Source organism: Salmo salar, chromosome ssa24, assembly GCF_905237065.1.
Source record: "Salmo salar chromosome ssa24, Ssal_v3.1, whole genome shotgun sequence".
In the NCBI taxonomy this organism is placed as follows: Eukaryota; Metazoa; Chordata; class Actinopteri; order Salmoniformes; family Salmonidae; genus Salmo; species Salmo salar.
Genome location: NC_059465.1, coordinates 45,420,193 through 45,445,836, shown reverse-complemented (window position 1 = coordinate 45,445,836; position 25,644 = coordinate 45,420,193). Strand labels below are relative to the sequence as shown.

General features: G+C 45.4%; 1 pseudogene; it reads right to left on the bottom strand.

The window, feature by feature from the left end:
• The window catches only part of LOC123730394 (collagen alpha-1(III) chain-like), a 135,979-nt pseudogene that overhangs the window by 6,783 nt on the left and 103,552 nt on the right, over window positions 1-25,644 (bottom strand).

Genomic DNA, 25,644 nt, shown 5'->3' with positions numbered 1-25,644 from the left:
GTGGTGGTAGAGTTGTTGTTGGTGGTGTTGGTGGTAGTGGTGGTGTTGTTGTTGTTGTTGGTGGTGGTGGTAGTGTTGGTGGTGGTGGTAGTGGTAGTGGTGGTGTTGTTGTTGGTGGGGGTGTTAGTGTTGGTGGTGGTGTTAGTGGTAGTGGTGGTGTTGTTGGTGGTGGTGGTGTTAGTGTTGGTGGTGGTGTTAGTGGTAGTGGTGGTGTTAGTGGTAGTGGTGGTGTTGTTGGTGGTGGTGGTGTTAGTGGTAGTGGTGGTGTTAGTGGTAGTGGTGGTGTTGTTGGTGGTGGTGGTGTTGTTGTTGGTGGTGGTGGTAGTGTTGGTGGTGGTGGTAGTGGTGGTGTTGTTGTTGGTGGTGGTGTTAGTGTTGGTGGTGGTGTTAGTGGTAGTGGTGGTGTTGTTGGTGGTGGTGGTGTTAGTGTTGGTGGTGGTGTTAGTGGTAGTGGTGGTGTTGTTGTTGGTGGTGGTGTTAGTGTTGGTGGTGGTGTTGTTGGTGGTGGTAGTGTTGGTAGTGTTGGTGGTGGTAGTGTTGTTGGTGTTGGTGGTGTTGGTGTTGGTGGTAGTGTTGGTGGTGTTAGTGTTGGTAGTGTTGGTGGTGGTAGTGTTGTTGGTGTTGGTGGTGTTAGTGTTGGTAGTGTTGGTGGTGGTAGTGTTGTTGGTGTTGGTGGTGGTGTTGGTGTTGGTGGTAGTGTTGGTGGTGTTAGTGGTGGTAGTGTTGGTGGTGGTAGTGTTGGTTGTGTTGGTGGTGGTGGTGTTGGTGTTGGTAGTGGTGGTGGTGGTGGTGGTGTTGGTGGTGGTGGTGTTGGTGGTGGTGGTGTTGGTGTTGGTAGTGGTGGTGGTGGTGGTGTTGGTGGTGGTGGTGTTGGTGGTGGTAGTGTTGGTTGTGTTGGTGGTGGTGGTGTTGGTGGTGGTAGTGTTGGTAGTGTTGGTGTTGGTGTTGGTGTTAGTAGTGTTGGTGGTGGTGGTGGTGTTGGTGGTGTTGGTGTTGGTGGTGGTTGTGGTGGTGTTGGTGTTGGTGGTGTTGGTGGTGGTGTTGGTGGTGTTAGTGTTGGTGTTAGTAGTGTTGGTGGTAGTGTTGGTGGTAGTGTTGGTGGTGTTGGTGGTAGTGTTGGTAGTGTTGGTGGTGTTGGTGTTGGTGTTGGTGGTGTTGGTGTTGGTGGTCGTGGTGGTGGTGGTGTTGGTGGTGGTGGTGTTGGTGTTGGTAGTGTTGGTGGTGTTGGTGGTGTTGGTGGTGTTGGTGGTGGTAGTGGTGGTGGTAGTGGTGGTGGTAGTGGTGGTGGTGTTGGTGGTGTTAGTGGTGGTGGTGTTGGTGGTGGTGGTGGTGGTGGTGGTGTTGGTGGTGGTAGTGGTGGTGGTAGTGGTGGTGGTGGTGGTAGTGGTGGTGGTGTTGGTGTTGGTGGTGGTGTTGGTGGTGTTGGTGTTGGTGGTGGTGGTAGTGGTGGTGGTAGTGGTGATGGTGTTGGTGGTGGTAGTGTTGGTGGTGTTGGTGGTGTTGGTGTTGGTGTTAGTGTTGGTGTTAGTGTTGGTGGTGTTGGTAGTGTTGGTGTTAGTGGTAGTGTTGTTGGTGTTAGTGTTGGTGTTAGTGTTGGTGTTAGTGTTGGTGGTGTTGGTTGTGTTGGTGTTAGTGGTGGTGTTAGTGTTGGTGTTAGTGGTGGTGTTAGTGTTGGTGTTAGTGGTGGTGGTAGTGTTGGTGTTAGTGGTGGTGTTAGTGTTGGTGTTAGTGGTGGTGTTAGTGTTGGTGTTAGTGTTGGTGTTGGTTGTGTTGGTGTTAGTGGTGGTGTTAGTGTTGGTGTTAGTGGTGGTGGTAGTGTTGGTGTTAGTGGTGGTGGTAGTGTTGGTGTTAGTGGTGGTGGTAGTGTTGGTGTTAGTGGTGGTGGTAGTGGTGGTGTTAGTGGTGGTGGTAGTGTTGGTGTTAGTGTTGGTTGTGTTGGTGTTGGTAGTGGTGGTAGTGGTGTTGGTGTTAGTGTTGGTGGTGGTGGTAGTGGTGGTGTTGTTGGTGTTAGTGTTGGTGTTAGTGTGGGTGGTAGTGGTAGTGGTGGTGGTGGTAGTGGTGGTGGTAGTGGTGATGGTGTTGGTGTTAGTGTTGGTGTTAGTGTTGGTGGTGTTGGTAGTGTTGGTGTTAGTGGTAGTGTTGTTGGTGTTAGTGTTGGTGTTAGTGTTGGTGTTAGTGTTGGTTGTGTTGGTGTTAGTGGTGGTGTTAGTGGTGGTGTTAGTGTTGGTGTTAGTGGTGGTGTTGTTGGTGTTAGTGGTGGTGTTAGTGTTGGTGTTAGTGGTGGTGTTAGTGTTGGTGTTAGTGGTGGTGTTAGTGTTGGTGTTAGTGTTGGTGTTAGTGTTGGTGTTAGTGGTGGTGTTAGTGTTGGTGTTAGTGGTGGTGGTAGTGTTGGTGTTAGTGGTGGTGTTAGTGTTGGTGTTAGTGGTGGTGTTGTTGGTGTTAGTGTTGGTGTTAGTGTTGGTTGTGTTGGTGTTGGTGGTGGTGGTAGTGGTGTTGGTGTTAGTGTTAGTGTTAGTGTTAGTGTTAGTGTTAGTGTTGGTGTTAGTGTTAGTGTTAGTGTTGGTGGTGGTGGTGGTGGTAGTGGTGGTGTTGGTGGTGTTAGTGTTAGTGTTAGTGTTGGTGTTAGTGTTGGTGTTAGTGTTAGTGTTAGTGTTAGTGTTGGTGGTGGTGGTAGTGGTGGTGGTAGTGGTGATGGTGTTGGTGGTGGTAGTGTTGGTAGTGTTGGTGTTGGTTGTGTTGGTGTTAGTGGTGGTGTTAGTGGTGGTGTTAGTGGTGGTGTTAGTGTTGGTGTTAGTGGTGGTGGTAGTGTTGGTGTTAGTGGTGGTGTTAGTGTTGGTGTTAGTGGTGGTGGTAGTGTTGGTGTTAGTGTTGGTTGTGTTGGTGTTAGTGTTGGTGTTAGTGTTGGTGTTAGTGTTGGTGTTAGTGTTGGTGTTGGTGGTAGTGTTGTTGGTGGTGGTGTTGGTGTTGGTGGTGGTGGTAGTGGTGTTGGTGTTAGTGTTGGTGTTAGTGGTGGTGGTGTTAGTGTTGGTTGTGTTGGTGTTAGTGTTGGTGTTAGTGTTGGTGTTAGTGGTGGTAGTGTTGGTGTTAGTGGTGGTGTTATTGGTGGTGTTAGTGTTGGTGTTAGTGGTGGTGTTAGTGTTGGTGTTAGTGGTGGTGTTAGTGTTGGTGTTAGTGGTGGTGTTGTTGGTGTTAGTGTTGGTGTTAGTGTTGGTTGTGTTGGTGTTGGTGTTAGTGGTGTTGGTGTTAGTGTTAGTGTTAGTGTTAGTGTTGGTGTTAGTGTTAGTGGTGGTGGTGGTGGTAGTGGTGGTGTTGGTGGTGTTAGTGTTGGTGTTGGTGTTGGTGTTAGTGTTAGTGTTAGTGTTAGTGTTGGTGTTGGTGTTGGTGTTGGTGTTAGTGTTAGTGTTAGTGTTAGTGTTGGTGGTGGTGGTAGTGGTGGTGGTAGTGGTGATGGTGTTGGTGGTGGTAGTGTTGGTAGTGTTGGTGTTGGTTGTGTTGGTGTTAGTGGTGGTGTTAGTGTTGGTGTTAGTGGTGGTGTTAGTGTTGGTGTTAGTGGTGGTGGTAGTGTTGGTGTTAGTGGTGGTGTTAGTGTTGGTGTTAGTGGTGGTGGTAGTGTTGGTGTTAGTGGTGGTGTTAGTGGTAGTGTTGTTGGTGTTAGTGGTGGTGGTAGTGTTGGTGTTAGTGTTGGTTGTGTTGGTGTTAGTGTTGGTGTTAGTGTTGGTGTTAGTGTTGGTGTTAGTGTTGGTGTTGGTGGTAGTGTTGTTGGTGGTGGTGTTGGTGTTGGTGGTGGTGGTAGTGGTGTTGGTGTTAGTGTTGGTGTTAGTGTTGGTTGTGTTGGTGTTAGTGTTGGTGTTAGTGTTGGTGTTAGTGGTGGTAGTGTTGGTGTTAGTGGTGGTGGTGGTAGTGTTGGTGGTGTTGGTAGTGGTAGTGTTGGTGGTGTTGGTAGTGGTAGTGTTGGTGGTGTTGGTGTTGGTTGTTGGTTCAAACCCCAGCTCAGACAGCTCAGCTAACCAGAAGGAGACATATACTGCATTTCAAATAGCACCCTTTTCCCTACTAAAGTAGGGCACAATATAGGGCTCAGGGTACCATAAAGTAGGGCTCTATATAGGACTTAGGGTGCCATAAAGTAGGGCACTGTATAGGGCTTACGGTGCTATAAAGTAAGGCACTATATATAGGGCTTAGGGTGCCATTAGGGATGCACACATTGTGGCATTGTGGAGTTTGGATATCTTGACTGATGTCTTTGTTTTGCTGGTATCTACTCTCAGCCACCCAATTGTTGCTCAGCAATGAAGCAAACAGAGGACTGAGACTTCACCGGACCAATAGAATTAAGGTTGGAGATTAGCTTAGTTCGGCCAAGTGGATCAGCGTGTGTTTATCCCCAGTCCCATCCTTGGTTAAACATTAGCTCAATGAGTCGCTGTTTTACTGACGTGACCTGAACTGAGACGAGGGCTACTATGGAGCCAATACCTAAGTTTAGTGGCATATGCACTGTTCATTTTGTTGTCGGAGATTCTATGTCAAAACCAAGAAAGAGCACTTCACTTGTCAGGCCAAGACTGCTCATAAAATAGGTTTTTGCTCCACTAGCAGATGCAAGGTCAAGTAAGTCAAGTTCTGTGGTATACTTATCTTAGTCTCATCTCTTGCTGACCCACAATGCTTCTGTGGTCCCAACTTCCAGGCATTTTTTTCCTTCTAGTTTTCCTCCAGTTTTCTTGACTTAGGCCTGGCTCCAGATCAGGACTTCCCTGTTCCCTGTCTTTAATGACCCAGCTGACAGACACTTCCAGGTGATTACCTTTATCCTTTATCAGGTAATCAGGTGTTGTTTTGACTATGTTAACCAGCCAGCTATTCAAAATATGTCACATAGTTGGCCCACGGACACATGCGACAAAAGGCTGTATCAAAGCACTTTTTTTTTATTTTTATCAAACTATCTTTTAGTTCGCTATTTATAGCAATCTGGTACAAATATAAAATGTGTTTAGTAGAGATATAGAAATTATTTATACCAATTTTGTGTCTTGTGTTATTATGAGGCTGAGAAAGGAGAGAGAGAGAGCCATACAGCTGGAATTGGAACACACACACACACACACACACACACACACACAGACACACAAATATACACACACACACACACACACACACACACACACACACACACACACACACACACACACACACACACACACACACACACACACACACACACACACACACACACACACACACACACACACACACACAGCAGGTCCCGTAAGGCAGAGGCAGGGACTGTCTGTCAACCCTGAACTCTTTGTTCCTTCCTGACATTGTAATCAAGAGTTCAATTCTCATCTCTGTTCTTTTTGCTATCATACTTTTCCCCAGATGCCACAGCGGACCAGAGCCAAACAGAAATACAGAGAGAAAGAAAGAGAGAGGGAGAAAGAGAGAGAGAAAGAGAGAGGGAGGGAGACAGCAGAGAGAGAGAGAGAGAGAGAGAGAGAGAGAGAGAGAGAGAGAGAGAGAGAGGGAAGGAGGGAGAGAACAGGGAGAGAGAGAGAAGGGGGAGAGTGAGGACGTGGATGTTTAGCTTGTATATGCATTGGCTTCCAAAAGTATTCACCCCCCTTGGCATTTTTCCTATTTTGTTGCCTTACAACCTGGAATTAAATTGGATTTTTGGGTGGGTTTGTGTCATTTGATTTACACAACATGCCTACCACTTTGATGCAAAATATTTTTTATTGTGAAACAAACAAGAAATAAGACAAATAACTTGATCGTGCATAACTATTCACCCCCCCAAAGTCAATACTACCATCTTTTGCAGCAATTTCTGCTGCAAGTCTATTGGGGTATGTCTCCATAAACTTGGCACATCTAGCCACTGGGATTCTTCAAGGCAAAACTGCTTCAGCTCCTTCAAGTAGGATGGGTTCAGCTGGTGTACAGCAATCTATAAGTCATACCACAGATTCTCAATTGGATTGAGGTCTGGGCTTTGACTAGGCCATTCCAAGACATTTAAATGTTTCCCCTTAAACCACTCGACTGTTGCTTTAGCAGTACGCTTAGGGTCATTGTCCTGCTGGAAGGTGAACCTCCGTCCCAGACTCAAATGTCTGGAAGACTGAAAAAGGTTTCTCTCAAGAATTTCCCTGTATTTAGCACCATCCATCATTCCTTCAATTTAGAAAGTCCCTGCCGATGAAAGACATCCCCACAGTACCTGCCACCACCATGCTTCACTGTGGGGATTGTGTTCTCGGGTGATGTGGTGTGTTGGATTTGCGTCAGACATAGCGTTTTCCATGATTTGCCAAAAAGCTCAATATTAGTCTCATCTGACCAGAGTACCTTCTTCCATTTGTTTTGGGAGTCTCCCACAGGTCTGCTTATTTTTTTCTGGCCACTCTTCCGTAAAGCCCAGCTCTGTGGAGTGTACGGCTTAAACTAGTCCTATGGACAGATACTCCAATCTCCGCTGTGGAGCTTTGCAGCTCCTTCAGGGTTATCTCTGGTCTCTTTGTTTCCTCTCTGATTAATGTCCTCCTTGCCTGGTCCGTGAGTTTTGGTGGGCGGCCCTCTCTTGGCAGGTTTGTTGTGGTGCAATATTCTTTCCATTTTTTAATAATGGATTTAAAAGGTGCTCCGTGGGATGTTCAAAGTTTCTGGTATTTTTTAATAACCCAACCCTGATCTGTACTTCTCCACAACTTTGTCCCTGACCTGTTTGGAGAGCTCCTTGGTCTTCATAGTGCTGCTTGCTTGGTGGTGCCTCTTGCTTAGTGATGTTGCAGACTCTGGGGCCTTTCAGAACAAGTGTATATATCCTGAGATCATGTGACAGCTCATGTGACACAGATTGCACAAAGGTGGACTTTATTTAACTAATTATGTGACTTCTGAAGGTAATTGGTTGCACCAGATCTTATTTAGAGGCTTCATAGCAAAGGGGGTGAATACACGCACCACTTTTCCGTTTTTTATTTTAAATACTTTTTTGAAACAAGTCATTTTTTTCATTTCACTTCAACAATTTGGACTATTTTGTGTATGTCCATTACATGAAATCCAAATAAAAATCGACTTAAATTACAGGTTGTAAAGCAACAAAATAGGAAAAACGCAAAGGGGGTGAATATTTTTGCAAGGCAATGTAGATCTTAATTCTGCCCGAGTGGCGCAGCGGTCTAAGGCACCTCATCTCAGTGCTAGAGACATCACTACAGACCCTGGTTCGATCCCGGGCTGTATCACATCCGGCTGTGATCAAGGACTCCCATAGGGCAGCACACAATGCCAAGAGTTGTCTGGGTTAGGGGAAGGTTTGGAAAGGGTAGGCTGTTATTGTAAATATGAATTTGTTCTTAGCTGACTTGCCGAGTTAAATAAAGGTTAAACATCAGGAATACTGGGATAAAGTTCAGATACATGACCTCTAAAGAGTTCTAAGTACTTTTAGGTCAAAGGTCAACCCCAGCTGTCATCCCATCCCTTTAACCCTGGTAATATGACTGGTAAACAGAATGAATAGAACAGGCTGGGAACCTCTAACCCTGCTAATATGACTGGTAAATAGAACAGGCTGGGAACCTGTAACCCTGGTAATATGACTGGTAAATAGACCAGGCTGGGAACCTGTAACCTTGGTAATATGACTGGTAAATAGACCAGGCTGGGAACCTCTAACCCTGGTAATATGACTGGTAAATAGAACAGGCTGGGAACCTCTAACCCTGGTAATATGACTGGTAAATAGACCAGGCTGGGAACCTGTAACCCTGGTAATATGACTGGTGAATAGAATGAATAGAACAGGCTGGGAACCTCTAACCCTGGTAATATGACTGGTAAATAGACCAGGCTGGGAACCTGTAACCCTGGTAATATGACTGGTAAATAGAATGAATAGAACAGGCTGGGAACCTCTAACCCTGGTAATATGACTGGTAAATAGACCAGGCTGGGAACCTGTAACCCTGGTAATATGACTGGTGAATAGACCAGGCTGGGAACCTGTAACCCTGGTAATATGACTGGTAAATAGACCAGGCTGGGAACCTGTAACCCTGGTAATATGACTGGTAAATAGACCAGGCTGGGAACCTGTAACCCTGGTAATATGACTGGTAAATAGAACAGGCTGGGAACCTGTAACCCTGGTAATATGACTGGTAAATAGAACAGGCTGGGAACCTGTAACCCTGGTAATATGACTGGTAAATAGACCAGGCTGGGAACCTGTAACCCTGGTAATATGACTGGTAAATAGACCAGGCTGGGAACCTGTAACCCTGGTAATATGACTGGTAAATAGAACAGGCTGGGAACCTCTAACCCTGGTAATATGACTGGTAAATAGAACAGGCTGGGAACCTCTAACCCTGGTAATATGACTGGTAAATAGACCAGGTGGGGAACCTGTAACCCTGGTAATATGACTGGTAAATAGAACAGGCTGGGAACCTCTAACCCTGGTAATATGACTGGTAAATAGAACAGGCTGGGAACCTGTAACCCTGGTAATATGACTGGTAAATAGAACAGGCTGGGAACCTGTAACCCTGGTAATATGACTGGTAAATAGAACAGGCTGGGAACCTGTAACCCTGGTAATATGACTGGTAAATAGACCAGGCTGGGAACCTGTAACCCTGGTAATATGACTGGTAAATAGACCAGGCTGGGGACCTGTAACCCTGGTAATATGACTGGTAAATAGAACAGGCTGGGAACCTGTAACCCTGGTAATATGACTGGTAAATAGACCAGGCTGGGAACCTGTAACCCTGGTAATATGACTGGTAAATAGAACAGGCTGGGAACCTGTAACCCTGGTAACATGACTGGTAATAGACCAGGCTGGGAACCTGTAACCCTGGTAATATGACTGGTAAATAGACCAGGCTGGGAACCTCTAACCCTGGTAATATGACTGGTAAATAGACCAGGCTGGGAACCTGTAACCCTGGTAATATGACTGGTAAATAGAACAGGCTGGGAACCTCTAACCCTGGTAATATGACTGGTAAATAGACCAGGCTGGGAACCTGTAACCCTGGTAATATGACTGGTAAATAGACCAGGCTGGGAACCTGTAACCCTGGTAATATGACTGGTAAATAGAACAGGCTGGGAACCTGTAACCCTGGTAATATGACTGGTAAATGGAACAGGCTGGGAACCTGTAACCCTGGTAATATGACTGGTAAATAGACTGGGAACCTGTAACCCTGGTAATATGACTGGTAAATAGACCAGGCTGGGAACCTCTAACCCTGGTAATATGACTGGTAAATAGACCAGGCTGGGAACCTGTAACCCTGGTAATATGACTGGTAAATAGAACAGGCTGGGAACCTCTAACCCTGGTAATATGACTGGTAAATAGACCAGGCTGGGAACCTGTAACCCTGGTAATATGACTGGTAAATAGACCAGGCTGGGAACCTCTAACCCTGGTAATATGACTGGTAAATAGACCAGGCTGGGAACCTCTAACCCTGGTAATATGACTGGTAAATAGACCAGGCTGGGAACCTGTAACCCTGGTAATATGACTGGTAAATAGACCAGGCTGGGAACCTGTAACCCTGGTAATATGACTGGTAAATAGACCAGGCTGGGAACCTGTAACCCTGGTAATATGACTGGTAAATAGAACAGGCTGGGAACCTCTAACCCTGGTAATATGACTGGTAAATAGACCAGGCTGGGAACCTGTAACCCTGGTAATATGACTGGTAAATAGACCAGGCTGGGAACCTGTAACCCTGGTAATATGACTGGTAAATAGACCAGGCTGGGAACCTGTAACCCTGGTAATATGACTGGTAAATAGAACAGGCTGGGAACCTCTAACCCTGGTAATATGACTGGTAAATAGACCAGGCTGGGAACCTGTAACCCTGGTAATATGACTGGTAAATAGACCAGGCTGGGAACCTCTAACCCTGGTAATATGACTGGTAAATAGACCAGGCTGGGAACCTCTAACCCTGGTAATATGACTGGTAAATAGACCAGGCTGGGAACCTGTAACCCTGGTAATATGACTGGTAAATAGACCAGGCTGGGAACCTGTAACCCTGGTAATATGACTGGTAAATAGAACAGGCTGGGAACCTGTAACCCTGGTAATATGACTGGTAAATAGACCAGGCTGGGAACCTCTAACCCTGGTAATATGACTGGTAAATAGACCAGGCTGGGAACCTCTAACCCTGGTAATATGACTGGTAAATAGAACAGGCTGGGAACCTGTAACCCTGGTAATATGACTGGTAAATAGACCAGGCTGGGAACCTGTAACCCTGGTAATATGACTGGTAAATAGAACAGGCTGGGAACCTGTAACCCTGGTAATATGACTGGTAAATAGACCAGGCTGGGAACCTGTAACCCTGGTAATATGACTGGTAAATAGACCAGGCTGGGAACCTCTAACCCTGGTAATATGACTGGTGAATAGACCAGGCTGGGAACCTGTAACCCTGGTAATATGACTGGTAAATAGAACAGGCTGGGAACCTCTAACCCTGGTAATATGACTGGTAAATAGACCAGGCTGGGAACCTCTAACCCTGGTAATATGACTGGTAAATAGAACAGGCTGGGAACCTCTAACCCTGGTAATATGACTGGTAAATAGAACAGGCTGGGAACCTGTAACCCTGGTAATATGACTGGTAAATAGACCAGGCTGGGAACCTCTAACCCTGGTAATATGACTGGTAAATAGACCAGGCTGGGAACCTGTAACCCTGGTAATATGACTGGTAAATAGAACAGGCTGGGAACCTCTAACCCTGGTAATATGACTGGTAAATAGAATGAATAGAACAGGCTGGGAACCTCTAACCCTGGTAATATGACTGGTAAATAGACCAGGCTGGGAACCTGTAACCCTGGTAATATGACTGGTAAATAGAACAGGCTGGGAACCTCTAACCCTGGTAATATGACTGGTAAATAGACCAGGCTGGGAACCTGTAACCCTGGTAATATGACTGGTAAATAGACCAGGCTGGGAACCTGTAACCCTGGTAATATGACTGGTAAATAGAACAGGCTGGGAACCTGTAACCCTGGTAATATGACTGGTAAATAGACCAGGCTGGGAACCTGTAACCCTGGTAATATGACTGGTAAATAGAACAGGCTGGGAACCTGTAACCCTGGTAATATGACTGGTAAATAGACCAGGCTGGGAACCTCTAACCCTGGTAATATGACTGGTGAATAGACCAGGCTGGGAACCTGTAACCCTGGTAATATGACTGGTAAATAGAACAGGCTGGGATTCTCTAACCCTGGTAATATGACTGGTAAATAGACCAGGCTGGGAACCTGTAACCCTGGTAATATGACTGGTAAATAGACCAGGCTGGGAACCTGTAACCCTGGTAATATGACTGGTAAATAGAACAGGCTGGGAACCTGTAACCCTGGTAATATGACTGGTAAATAGACCAGGCTGGGAACCTGTAACCCTGGTAATATGACTGGTAAATAGAACAGGCTGGGAACCTGTAACCCTGGTAATATGACTGGTAAATAGACCAGGCTGGGAACCTCTAACCCTGGTAATATGACTGGTGAATAGACCAGGCTGGGAACCTGTAACCCTGGTAATATGACTGGTAAATAGAACAGGCTGGGATTCTCTAACCCTGGTAATATGACTGGTAAATAGAACAGGCTGGGAACCTCTAACCCTGGTAATATGACTGGTAAATAGACCAGGCTGGGAACCTCTAACCCTGGTAATATGACTGGTAAATAGACCAGGCTGGGAACCTGTAACCCTGGTAATATGACTGGTAAATAGAACAGGCTGGGAACCTGTAACCCTGGTAATATGACTGGTAAATAGACCAGGCTGGGAACCTCTAACCCTGGTAATATGACTGGTAAATAGACCAGGCTGGGAACCTCTAACCCTGATAATATGACTGGTAAATAGACCAGGCTGGGAACCTCTAACCCTGGTAATATGACTGGTAAATAGACCAGGCTGGGAACCTGTAACCCTGGTAATATGACTGGTAAATAGAACAGGCTGGGAACCTGTAACCCTGGTAATATGACTGGTAAATAGACCAGGCTGGGAACCTCTAACCCTGGTAATATGACTGGTAAATAGACCAGGCTGGGAACCTCTAACCCTGGTAATATGACTGGTAAATAGACCAGGCTGGGAACCTGTAACCCTGGTAATATGACTGGTAAATAGACCAGGCTGGGAACCTGTAACCCTGGTAATATGACTGGTAAATAGAACAGGCTGGGAACCTGTAACCCTGGTAATATGACTGGTAAATAGACCAGGCTGGGAACCTGTAACCCTGGTAATATGACTGGTAAATAGACCAGGCTGGGAACCTCTAACCCTGGTAATATGACTGGTAAATAGACCAGGCTGGGAACCTCTAACCCTGGTAATATGACTGGTAAATAGACCAGGCTGGGAACCTGTAACCCTGGTAATATGACTGGTAAATAGAACAGGCTGGGAACCTGTAACCCTGGTAATATGACTAGTAAATAGACCAGGCTGGGAACCTGTAACCCTGGTAATATGACTGGTAAATAGAACAGGCTGGGAACCTCTAACCCTGGTAATATGACTGGTAAATAGACCAGGCTGGGAACCTCTAACCCTGGTAATATGACTGGTAAATAGACCAGGCTGGGAACCTGTAACCCTGGTAATATGACTGGTAAATAGACCAGGCTGGGAACCTCTAACCCTGGTAATATGACTGGTAAATAGACCACGCTGGGAACCTCTAACCCTGGTAATATGACTGGTAAATAGAACAGGCTGGGAACCTGTAACCCTGGTAATATGACTGGTAAATAGACCAGGCTGGGAACCTGTAACCCTGGTAATATGACTGGTAAATAGAACAGGCTGGGAACCTCTAACCCTGGTAATATGACTGGTAAATAGAACAGGCTGGGAACCTGTAACCCTGGTAATATGACTGGTAAATAGACCAGGCTGGGAACCTGTAACCCTGGTAATATGACTGGTAAATAGACCAGGCTGGGAACCTCTAACCCTGGTAATATGACTGGTAAATAGAACAGGCTGGGAACCTGTAACCCTGGTAATATGACTGGTAAATAGACCAGGCTGGGAACCTGTAACCCTGGTAATATGACTGGTAAATAGACCAGGCTGGGAACCTGTAACCCTGGTAATATGACTGGTAAATAGACCAGGCTGGGAACCTGTAACCCTGGTAATATGACTGGTAAATAGACCAGGCTGGGAACCTGTAACCCTGGTAATATGACTGGTAAATAGAACAGGCTGGGAACCTCTAATCCTGGTAATATGACTGCATCCTCTCATTTATGAACGTATTATTCAAATGCATTTCAACGGCCTAGACATTTAAGAATGAAGGCCATGTCAGATTGATGTTAAATAAATAATTTGACAATATTTAATGACACTGAAAATGTATTTGCAATTAACCCTTGTGTGGTGTTCGAGTCTGTAGGACCCATTTTCAATGTTTACTAAAAGAAAAATTATACAATTAATAATTTTTTCAACCTGAGACTCATTGGCTTTCACAAATCTTCTGTGAAGAACATGTAAAAGAAAGGTCCCCTGGACCCGAGGGTAATAAAAGTGTGGAAAAGTGTGTGTGTGTAGGTGAAAACAAGTAAAAATGAAGCAACAAGGTTTGCTGTCTTCCACCTCCCTGGGCCTGCTGTTTCAACATAGCACCAAGTACCTGTCTATCTTCCTGCCTGTCTGCCTGTCTCCTGCTTTTCTCACACTCTTTACCCGTTGTAGTGTGTGAAACTACACAATGTCTTGCGGGAACCTGCACAATGTTAATACAATAACCCTAACCCTAACCCCAGTGAGGCACTATCTCTCGATGGTGCAGCTGTAGAACCTTTTGAGAATCTGAGGACCCATGCCAAATCTTTTCAGTCTCCTGAGGGGGAATAGGCTTTGTCATGCCCTCTTCACGATTGTCTTGGTGTGCTTGGACCATGTTAGTTTGTTGGTGATGCAGACACCAAGGAACTTGAAGCTCTCAACCTGTTCCACTACAGCCCCGTTGATGAGAATGGGAGCGTGCTCGGGCCTCATTTTCATGTACTCCACAATCATCTCCTATGTCTTGATCTTGTTGAGGGAGAGGTTCTTGTCCTGTTACCACACGACCAGGTCTCTCACCTCCTCCCTATAGGCTGTCTCATCATCGTGGGTGATCAGGCTAACCACTGTTGTGTCATCGGCAAACTTGATGATGGTGTTGGAGTCGTACCTGGCCAAGCAGTCATGAGTGAACAGGGAGTACAGAAGGGGACTGAGCACGCACCCCTGTGGGGCCCCTGTGTTGAGGATCAACGTGGCGGATATGTTGTTCCTCTATGTTTGTGTTTAAGGCCGATACATCCTTCGTGTCCTACGTGTCAAAAAAAGGAAAAAATGTGGTACTCATGAGTACGCTTCATAGAGATGGGAGAATCTCTGGCCAGGAACATCAAAAACCAGAAAATCATAATGGACTACAATGCCACGAAAGGGGGGGTGGACAATTTAGACAAACTGGTGACTGGCTACAGCTAGAAAAGAACAACCCTATGCTGGACACGTGTGATATTCTTCAACATCTTGGACATCTCAGCGACAGACAACGAGTTCATCATCTGGATGGTGTTGAACCCAGAACAGATTAGAACAGACGGAAGCTCCAGAGGAGACGGCTCTTTCTCGAGGAGCTGGGCAAGGCATTAGTAAGACCTCAAATCCAGAGGCGGCAACACATCCCAAGGACCCCAGCCTTTGCATCCATCGCGAGGAGGATTCAGGAGGAGGATGGTGCTGCCTCATCCACCCGATCCAAAGAACCAACAACTCCAATACAGGAAGTAAGTGTGAGTACAGGTGTAACATACTGACTAACGAGATGACAAGCCAGTACAGGTGTAACATACTGACTAATGAGATGACAAGCCAGTACAGGTGTAACACATACTGACTAATGAGATGACAAGCCAGTACAGGTGTAACATACTGACTAATGAGATGACAAGCCAGTACAGGTGTAACACATACTGACTAATGAGATGACAAGCCAGTACAGGTGTAACATACTGACTAATGAGATGACAAGCCAGTACAGGTGTAACATACTGACTAATGAGATGACAAGCCAGTACAGGTGTAACATACTGACTAATGAGATGACAAGCCAGTTCAGGTGTAACACATACTGACTAATGAGATGACAAGCCAGTACAGGTGTAACACATACTGACTAATGAGGTGACAAGCCAGTACAGGTGTAACACATACTGACTAATGAGGTGACAAGCCAGTACAGGTGTAACACATACTGACTAATGAGATGACAAGCCAGTACAGGTGTAACACATACTGACTAACGAGATGACAAGCCAGTACAGGTGTAACACATACTGACTAATGAGATGACAAGCCAGTACAGGTGTAACACACACTGACTAACGAGATGACAAGCCAGTACAGGTGTAACACATACTGACTAATGAGGTGACAAGCCAGTACAGGTGTAACACATACTGACTAATGAGATGACAAGCCAGTACAGGTGTAACACATACTGACTAATGAGGTGACAAGCCAGTACAGGTGTAACACATACTGACTAATGAGATGACAAGCCAGTACAGGTGTAACATACTGACTAATGAGGTGACAAGCCAGTACAGGTGTAACACATACTGACTAATGAGATGACAAGCCAGTACAGGTGTAACACATACTGACTAATGAGATGACAAGCCAGTACAGGTGTAACACATACTGACTAATGAGATGACAAGCCAGTACAGGTGTAACATACTGACTAATGAGATGACAAGCCAGTACAGGTGTAACATACTGACTAATGAGGTGACAAGCCAGTACAGGTGTAACATACTGACTAATGAGATGACAAGCCAGTACAGGTGTAACACATACTGACTAATGAGATGACAAGCCAGTACAGGTGTAACATACTGACTAATGAGATGACAAGCCAGTACAGGTGTAACACATACTGACTAACGAGATGACAAGCCAGTACAGGTGTAACACATACTGACTAATGAGATGACAAGCCAGTACAGGTGTAACATACTGACTAATGAGATGACAAGCCAGTACAGGTGTAACATACTGACTAATGAGATGACAAGCCAGTACAGGTGTAACATACTGACTAATTAGATGACAAGCCAGTACAGGTGTAACATACTGACTAATGAGATGACAAGCCAGTACAGGTGTAACATACTGACTAATGAGATGACAAGCCAGTACAGGTGTAACACATACTGACTAATGAGGTGACAAGCCAGTACAGGTGTAACACATACTGACTAATGAGATGACAAGCCAGTACAGGTGTAACACATACTGACTAACGAGATGACAAGCCAGTACAGGTGTAACACATACTGACTAATGAGGTGACAAGCCAGTACAGGTGTAACACATACTGACTAATGAGATGACAAGCCAGTACAGGTGTAACATACTGACTAATGAGATGACAAGCCAGTACAGGTGTAACACATACTGACTAATGAGGTGACAAGCCAGTACAGGTGTAACACATACTGTCTAATGAGATGACAAGCCAGTACAGGTGTAACACATACTGACTAACGAGATGACAAGCCAGTACAGGTGTAACACATACTGACTAATGAGATGACAAGCCAGTACAGGTGTAACATACTGACTAATGAGATGACAAGCCAGTACAGGTGTAACATACTGACTAATGAGATGACAAGCCAGTACAGGTGTAACATACTGACTAATGAGATGACAAGCCAGTACAGGTGTAACACATACTGACTAATGAGATGACAAGCCAGTACAGGTGTAACATACTGACTAATGAGATGACAAGCCAGTACAGGTGTAACACATACTGACTAACGAGATGACAAGCCAGTACAGGTGTAACACATACTGACTAATGAGATGACAAGCCAGTACAGGTGTAACATACTGACTAATGAGATGACAAGCCAGTACAGGTGTAACATACTGACTAATGAGATGACAAGCCAGTACAGGTGTAACACATACTGACTAACGAGATGACAAGCCAGTACAGGTGTAACACATACTGACTAATGAGATGACAAGCCAGTACAGGTGTAACATACTGACTAATGAGATGACAAGCCAGTACAGGTGTAACATACTGACTAATGAGATGACAAGCCAGTACAGGTGTAACATACTGACTAATGAGATGACAAGCCAGTACAGGTGTAACATACTGACTAATGAGATGACAAGCCAGTACAGGTGTAACATACTGACTAATGAGATGACAAGCCAGTACAGGTGTAACACATACTGACTAACGAGATGACAAGCCAGTACAGGTGTAACACATACTGACTAATGAGGTGACAAGCCAGTACAGGTGTAACACATACTGACTAATGAGATGACAAGCCAGTACAGGTGTAACATACTGACTAATGAGATGACAAGCCAGTACAGGTGTAACACATACTGACTAATGAGGTGACAAGCCAGTACAGGTGTAACACATACTGTCTAATGAGATGACAAGCCAGTACAGGTGTAACACATACTGACTAACGAGATGACAAGCCAGTACAGGTGTAACACATACTGACTAATGAGGTGACAAGCCAGTACAGGTGTAACACAAACTGACTAATGAGATGACAAGCCAGTACAGGTGTAACACATACTGACTAATGAGATGACAAGCCAGTACAGGTGTAACATACTGACTAATGAGGTGACAAGCCAGTACAGGTGTAACACATACTGTCTAATGAGATGACAAGCCAGTACAGGTGTAACACATACTGACTAATGAGGTGACAAGCCAGTACAGGTGTAACATACTGACTAATGAGATGACAAGCCAGTACAGGTGTAACACATACTGACTAATGAGATGACAAGCCAGTACAGGTGTAACACATACTGACTAACGAGATGACAAGCCAGTACAGGTGTAACACATACTGACTAACGAGATGACAAGCCAGTACAGGTGTAACATACTAACTAATGAGGTGACACCACTCAGTGCGTCCAACGTGATAATGTGCTAACATGCTAACGTCCAGCCTCGAAATAGAAATAGAAAAACCAAAGCCTGCAACAGTCATTATAACACAGTAATACATTGTGTTTTTTCAACAGCGGTTTGTAATCATAGATAGTTAAAGGAAATGCTTCTCCTCACAGTCAATACATTGAGAAGCTCTTCTCCGTTACAAAGCTGTGTGGTTATTGTTGGTTTAAGACTAAGCAAACAGTTACCTCGTGTTTCTCAGAGCTGGGGGCAATTCTTCTCAGCTGACACTCACGCAGACAAACACACACGGACACAAACACACACCTTGCCGACACACAGACAGACAGACAGCTAATAGTTCCTTGGCCTCTCTGACTACCTTGACAACAACATTATTATGACAACAACACACAGCAAACAACTGAACCCAATGATATTACCATGACAACTACACACAGCAGACAACTGAACCCAATGATATTACCATGACAACTACACACAGCAAACAACTGAACCCAATGATATTACCATGACAACTACACACAGCAGACAACTGAACCCAATGATATTACCATGACAACTACACACAGCAGACAACTGAACACAAAGATATTACCATGGCAACTACACACAGCAGACAACTGAACCCAAAGATATTACCATGACAACTACACACAGCAGACAACTGAACCCAATGATATTACCATGACAACTACACACAGCAAACAACTGAACCCAATGATATTACCATGACAACTACACACAGCAGACAACTGAACCCAAAGATATTACCATGACAACTACACACAGCAGACAACTGAACCCAAAGATATTACCATGGCAACTACACACAGCAGACAACTGAACCCAAATATATTACCATGACAACTACACACAGCAGACAACTGAACCCAAAGATATTACCATAACAACTACACACAGCAAACAACTGAACCAAAGACATTTCTAAGAGTCCTGTGTGTAGCTGGTGTAGAGAGTCAGACGCAGGACAGCAGATATGAGTAATCAACGTACTTTTGGTCAAAAAGACAAATTTACAAAGTAACATCACGAGCCCACAAAGACGGACCGAATTACAATAAACAAATCACTCACAAACACAACACGGGGAACAGAGGGTTAAATAATAAACAAGTAATTGGTTGAGTGAAGCCAGGTGTGTAAGACAAAGACAGAACAAATGGAAAATGAAAAGTGGATCGGCGGTGGCTAGAAGGCCGGTGACGTCGACCGCCGAACGAACAAGGAGAGGGACCGACTTCGCCGGAAGTCGTGACAATATTACCATGACAACTACACACAGCAAACAACTGAACCCAAAAATATTACCATGACAACTACACACAGCAAACAACTGAACCCAAAAATATTACCATGACAACTACACACAGCAAACAGCTGAACCTAAATATATTACCATGACAACTCTACACAGAAACTGCTGAACTCATATAGATTACCTTGACAACAACTTTAGTTTGACAACCACACACAGCAGACAGCTGAACCTAAATATATTACCATGACAACTACACACAACAGACAGCTGAACCTAAATATATTACCATGACAACTACACACAGTAGACAGCTGAATCTAAATATATTACCATGACAACTACACACAGTAGAGAGCTGAATCTAAATATATTACCATGACAACTACACACAGTAGAGAGCTGAATCTAAATATATTACCATGACAACTACACACAACAGACAGCTCAACTCAAACAGATCACCGTGATACAAGTCAGTATTGAACGCAGTGGAGGCTGCTGAGGGGAGGACAGCTCATTTTGATTTGATTTGATTTTTATTACACCTTTTATTTAACCAGGTAGGCCAGTTGAGAGCAAGTTCTCATTTACAACTGCGACCTGGCCAAGATAAAGCAAAGCAGTGCGACACAAACAACAACACAGAGTTACACATGGAATAAACAAACGTACAGTCAATAACACAATAGAAAAGTATTTAAGCAGTGTGTGCAAATGTAGTAAGATTAGGGAGGTAAGGCAATAAATAGGCCATAGTGGCGAAATAATTACACTTTAGCAATTAAACACTGGAGTGATAGATGTGCAGTAGATGAATGTTCAAGTAGAGATACTGGGGTGCAAAGGAGCAAAAAAATAAGTAACAATATGGGGATGAGGGAGTTGGGTGGGCTATTTACAGATGGGCTGTGTACAGGTGCAGTGAACTGTGAGCTGCTCGGACAGCTGATGCTTAAAGTTAGTGAGGGAGATATAAGTCTCCAGCTTCAGTGATTTTTGCAATTCGTTCCAGTCATTGGCAGCAGAGAACTGTAAGGAAAGGCGGCCAAAGGAGGAATTGGCTTTGGGGGTGACCAGTGAAATATACCTGCTGGAGCGCGTGCTACGGGTGGGTGTTGCTATGGTGACCAGTGAGCTGAGATAAGGCTGGGCTTTACCTAGCAAAGACTTATAGATGACCTGGAGCCAGTGAGTTTGGCGACGAATATGAAGCGAGGGCCAGCCAACGAGAGCATACAGGTCGCAGTGGTGGGTAGAATATGGGGCTTTGGTGACAAAACGGATGGCACTGTGATAGACTGCATCCAATTTGCTAAGTAGAGTGTTGGAGGCTATTTTGTAAATGACATCGCCGAAGTCAAGGATCGGTAGGATAGTCAGTTTTACGAGGTTATGTTTGGGAGCATGATTGAAGGATGCTTTGTTGCGAAATAGGAAGCCGATTCTAGATTTAATTTTGAATTGGAGATGTTTGATGTGAGTCTGGAAGGAGAGTTTACCGTCTAACCAGACACCTAGGTATTTGTAGTTGTCCACATATTCTAAGTCAGAACCGTCCAGAGTAGTGATGCTGGACGGGCGGGCAGGTGCGGGCAGCGATCGGTTGAAGAGCATGCATTTAGTTTTACTTGCATTTAAAAGCAGTTGGAGGCCACGAAAGGAGAGTTGTATGGCATTGAAGCTCGTCTGGAGGTTAGTTAACACAGTGTCCAAAGAAGGGCCAGATGTATACAGAATGGTGTCGTCTGCGTAGAGGTGGATCAGAGAATCACCAGCAGCAAGAGCGACATCATTGATGTATACAGAGAAGAGAGTCGGCCCGAGACGTGAACCCTGTGGCACAGGATTCAATTCCTTCCATCATATTAATGGTACTGGAGCTAATGGAATGGCATCAAACACATGGAAACAATGGGTTTAATGTATTTGATACCATTCCACCATTCCACTCCGCTCCAGTCATTACCACGAGCCCGTTCTCCCCAATTGAGGTGCCACCAACCTCCTGTGATTGGACATCCGTCCAAGTCTGAAACCGTGGAAACCGGCTACCAGGGGCAACAATGAGCGCTGTTATCTTCAAGTAAGCTTTTATTAGGTGTCGTGGATGGTGGATGGGCGTAGACCTCTGGTGGCGAAGGTTGCACGTTCGAATCTAGCGACAGAAAGTTGTTTTTTGAGATTTTAGTTTTATTAAGCCTATCCCAAACCCTTTAACCCTTACCATAACCATTTAAGAGCTAATACCTAACTTTAAGATTTTAGAGTTAAAGATAACCTGAAACACTTGGATGAAACACGTGGATAAATGTCTAAATCTGCCATGAGATGTGAAAGCTTTTTGTCACGACTTTATTCTGACAACTATACCCTAGCAAACAGCTAAATGCATTACCTAACAACTTGGCATCCCAACTTCTGTAACAAACTGCCCTTTTGGCTGAATTTAGTAACAAACTGCCATTTTGGGTGAATTCAGTATAAATGGCCCAAAAGGGCGAATTCACCAACAAAAGGCCCTTTTGGCTGAATTCGGCAACAAATGGCCCTTTTGGGTGAACTCAGTAACAAACTGCCCTTTTGAGTTAATTCATTAACAAATGGCCCCTTTGCGCAAATTCAGCAACAAATGGCCCTTTTGTGCGAATTCAGTAACAAACTGCCTTTTGCGCGAATTCAGTAAAAAAACTGCCCTTTTTGGGTGAATTCAGCAACAAATGGCCCTTTTGGCTGAATTCAGTAACAAATGCCTGAGGGTTGTATAGACGCTGATACCTGATAAATAAAGAAGACAGAAACTCAAGCTGCAGGGTATGTGGAACTATTGTCAGAGAAGAACAATGGGACGGAGTCAACATTGGCTGGGAGGGGAAACTCCAATCTTCAATCTGTTAGTCTTTATGCCGTGATGAGAGAGGAGGGATGGTTGCTTACAGAGGCAGAATACAGTCAACAGTGGATACAGCGTAGCCAGTCAGCGCAGGTCACTGAGAGTCTCCCAGTGCCTTGAGTTTTAACATGACACTGAAATACCACGACACAGCCAAAAGAAAAAGGCAGGTAAAGCTAAGCTACGGTAGCACACATTACAAACTGTCTCTATTGGCTCTGGCTCTCTCAGATGGACGTCAGAGAGCTCTTTGTTTCACGGGTTAGAGAGTAAACAGATAGACACAAAAGACTGGAGCACTATGGTGATTTGTTGCATTTTCATTCCAACTACTTTGTGATTGTACGGGGGGGTAATCTGGGATCTAAATAGGGCTGAAAGTGACTGTTTGGAGCAGCGTGTAACCCAAAACGGCATCCCTGCTTCCTTCTGACAAGGCAAGCAGTGTTTTCTACAACGTAATCCTTCCACTCCTCCGCTGACGAATCAAAGCACCTTTCTCCAAAATACGCATTTCTTACTTTTAGAGAAATATATCTATCCTTACGGACAAGGGAGAAAAGATAACAAACTTAACCAAGATAGCACCATCCCCATCCGTTTCCTATTTATAACAGTATGAATAAAACCTGCAAATAAATCCACCATCATTGCTTTTTTATGATGGACTTGATACGCATAAAACTGGACTACTAATGAACAAATGACATGTACCCGATATGTACACACACTAACACGTATACTGTATGCATCAAAGGAAAAACCAAACAAACTAATTGCAAAAGGGAAATATGACCATGTATCGTATACATGCAGTCCGAAATCCAATTGGACTCAATCCATTTCTATCAGCTAACAAGCTGCCTGGCAGGGAAACAGGGCCAGACAGGGAGTAACAGGGCCAGACAGGGGGCCAGGACAGTTTGTGTGGCACAGTGTGTGTCTGCCTCAGCCACTGCCTGCACTTAGGCTTAGGAGACAAAGAGGTGAAACAAATCCTGTAAGATACAGAGCCAGCTGAAATCCCTCTAACCCAGACAGGAGCCTGCCAGCAAGCCAGCAAAACAGTCAAACATCCAGCCACCCAAACAGCCAGACAGCCAGTAGTCAGTCAGTCATCCAGCCCAGCCAGCCCATCCACCAGCCAGCCAAACAACCGAACAACTACCAAACCAGCCTGCCAGTCAGCCAACAAGCTAGCCAGCCAACCATGCAGCCAACCAAGAAAACAGCAAACCAGCGAGCCCCTCACCAAGCCAACGATTCGGCCAGCCAGACAATCAGCCACTCACCAAGCCAGTTACACAGCCAGCCATCCAGTCAGCCTGCAACCCAAACAGCCCGCCAACCAGCCGGTCAGCCATCCATCCGCCAAATTAGCCAGCCAGCCAACCAGACACCCAACTCTGTATCCAAACAACCAGCCAGTCAGCCAACCTGCCACCCTACCAGTCATCCAGCCAGCCAGAGAACATAACCAGCCAGTCAGCCAGTCAGAGAACAAAACCAGCCAGCCAGTCAGCCAGTCAAAGAGCAGAAACAGCTAGTCAGCCAGTCAGAGAGCAGAACCAGCCAGCCAGCCAGTCAGCCAGAGATCAGAACCAGCCAGCCAGCCAGAGAGCAGAACCAGCCAGCCAGCCAGTCAGAGAGCAGAACCAGCCAACCAGATAGCCATCCAGTCAGAGAGCAGAACCAGCCATCCAGTCAGAGAGCAGAACCAGCCAGCCAGTCAGAGAGCAGAACCAGCCAGCCAGACAGCCAGTCAGAGAGCAGAACCAGCCAGACAGACATAGAGCAGAACCAGCCAGACAGACTGCCAGCCAGTCAGAGAGCAGAACCAGCCAGCCAGTCAAAGAGCAGAACCAGCCAGACAGACAGCCAGCCAGTCAGAGAGCAGAACCAGCCAGACAGACATAGAGCAGAACCAGCCAGCCAGTCAGAGAGCAGAACCGGCCAGACAGACAGCCAGACAGTCAGAGAGCAGAACCTGCCAGCCAGTCAGAGAGCAGAACCAGCCAGCCAGTCAGAGAGCAAAACCAGCCAGACAGACAGCCAGCCAGTCAGAGAGCAGAACCAGCCAGACAGACATAGAGCATAACCAGCCAGCCAGTCAGACAGCAGAACCAGCCAGACAGTCAGCCAGACAGCCAGCCAGTCAGAGAGCAGAACCAGCCAGACAGACATAGAGCATAACCAGCCAGCCAGTCAGAGAGCAGAACCAGCCAGCCAGTCAGCCAGCCAGTCAGTCAGAGAGCAGAACCAGCCAGACAGACATAGAGCAGAACCAGCCAGCCAGTCAGAGAACAGAACCAGCCAGCCAGTCAGCCAGACAGCCAGCCAGTCAGAGAGCAGAACCAGCCAGACAGACATAGAGCAGAACCAGCCAGTCAGAGCTCTGAGCCTGCTGCCTCCTCTCCTCTGCTCTACTACAGTAGCTGTCCTGGCAGGAACCACTCTGTTAAATAGGTGTTGTTAATTATTCTGGGATTGTGTGGAGCTCAAGCAAGCAGAAATTTTGCACCGGTTGGAGGCAGACTTCCCCCTCCTATTTTTTTTAACACTACATCCCTGGCTATGCACACACACACGCACACGCAGACACACACACGATGATGAGGCATATATCTGAACAGCTGAAGATGGATTTTAAAGAACTGATTGGGTAACTACTTGACACCAACAAACGCCCCATAATATCTGTCCCTCTGCCCTCCCTAAATCATGGCACTGAACAGTTCAGCAGACTGTTAGCCCTCCATAACTGGCTACGAGACTATGACAGCACTGTGGGTGTAACATTTATTGACAATTCTGATACCTTCTGGAAACAAAGCTCGTATTATAAGGAGGATGGGATCCACCCAAATCATTTAGGTTCCTGGATCCTTTCACAGCATTATAAGGCTGTGTTGAGACAATGACTTATCTATCACCCAAACCCAGCTCAGTTAATCCCTACCATTGTGTCACTGAGTTGTCATAATGCTTCAGTAAATGTACATTGTCCCAGGGGCGTTGGAAGACACAATGCAAATAACCTAATACATGTACCTCTTACTGCCCTGAATGCCTCTGCTGATCCTACAGCTATTGTATGCAGTAATCATATGCCTATGAACCAGAGTAATGCTGTTAGCACTGAGGTGGTGTGCTCTAGTAAGTAGTCCACTGTGTGCAGGCTGACCCTGCACTAATATAAATAACCTGAGCATGTCTACCTCTGCTAAGCTTCCCAGTATATCAAGGAAAACAATCACGTATTGCAGTAAAATGTTCAAAATAGCTGACATTAACATATTTTAGCTTAAGAAACAAGGTTAATAAAATCAATAATTTGCTAATAACAGAAGACATTCATATTC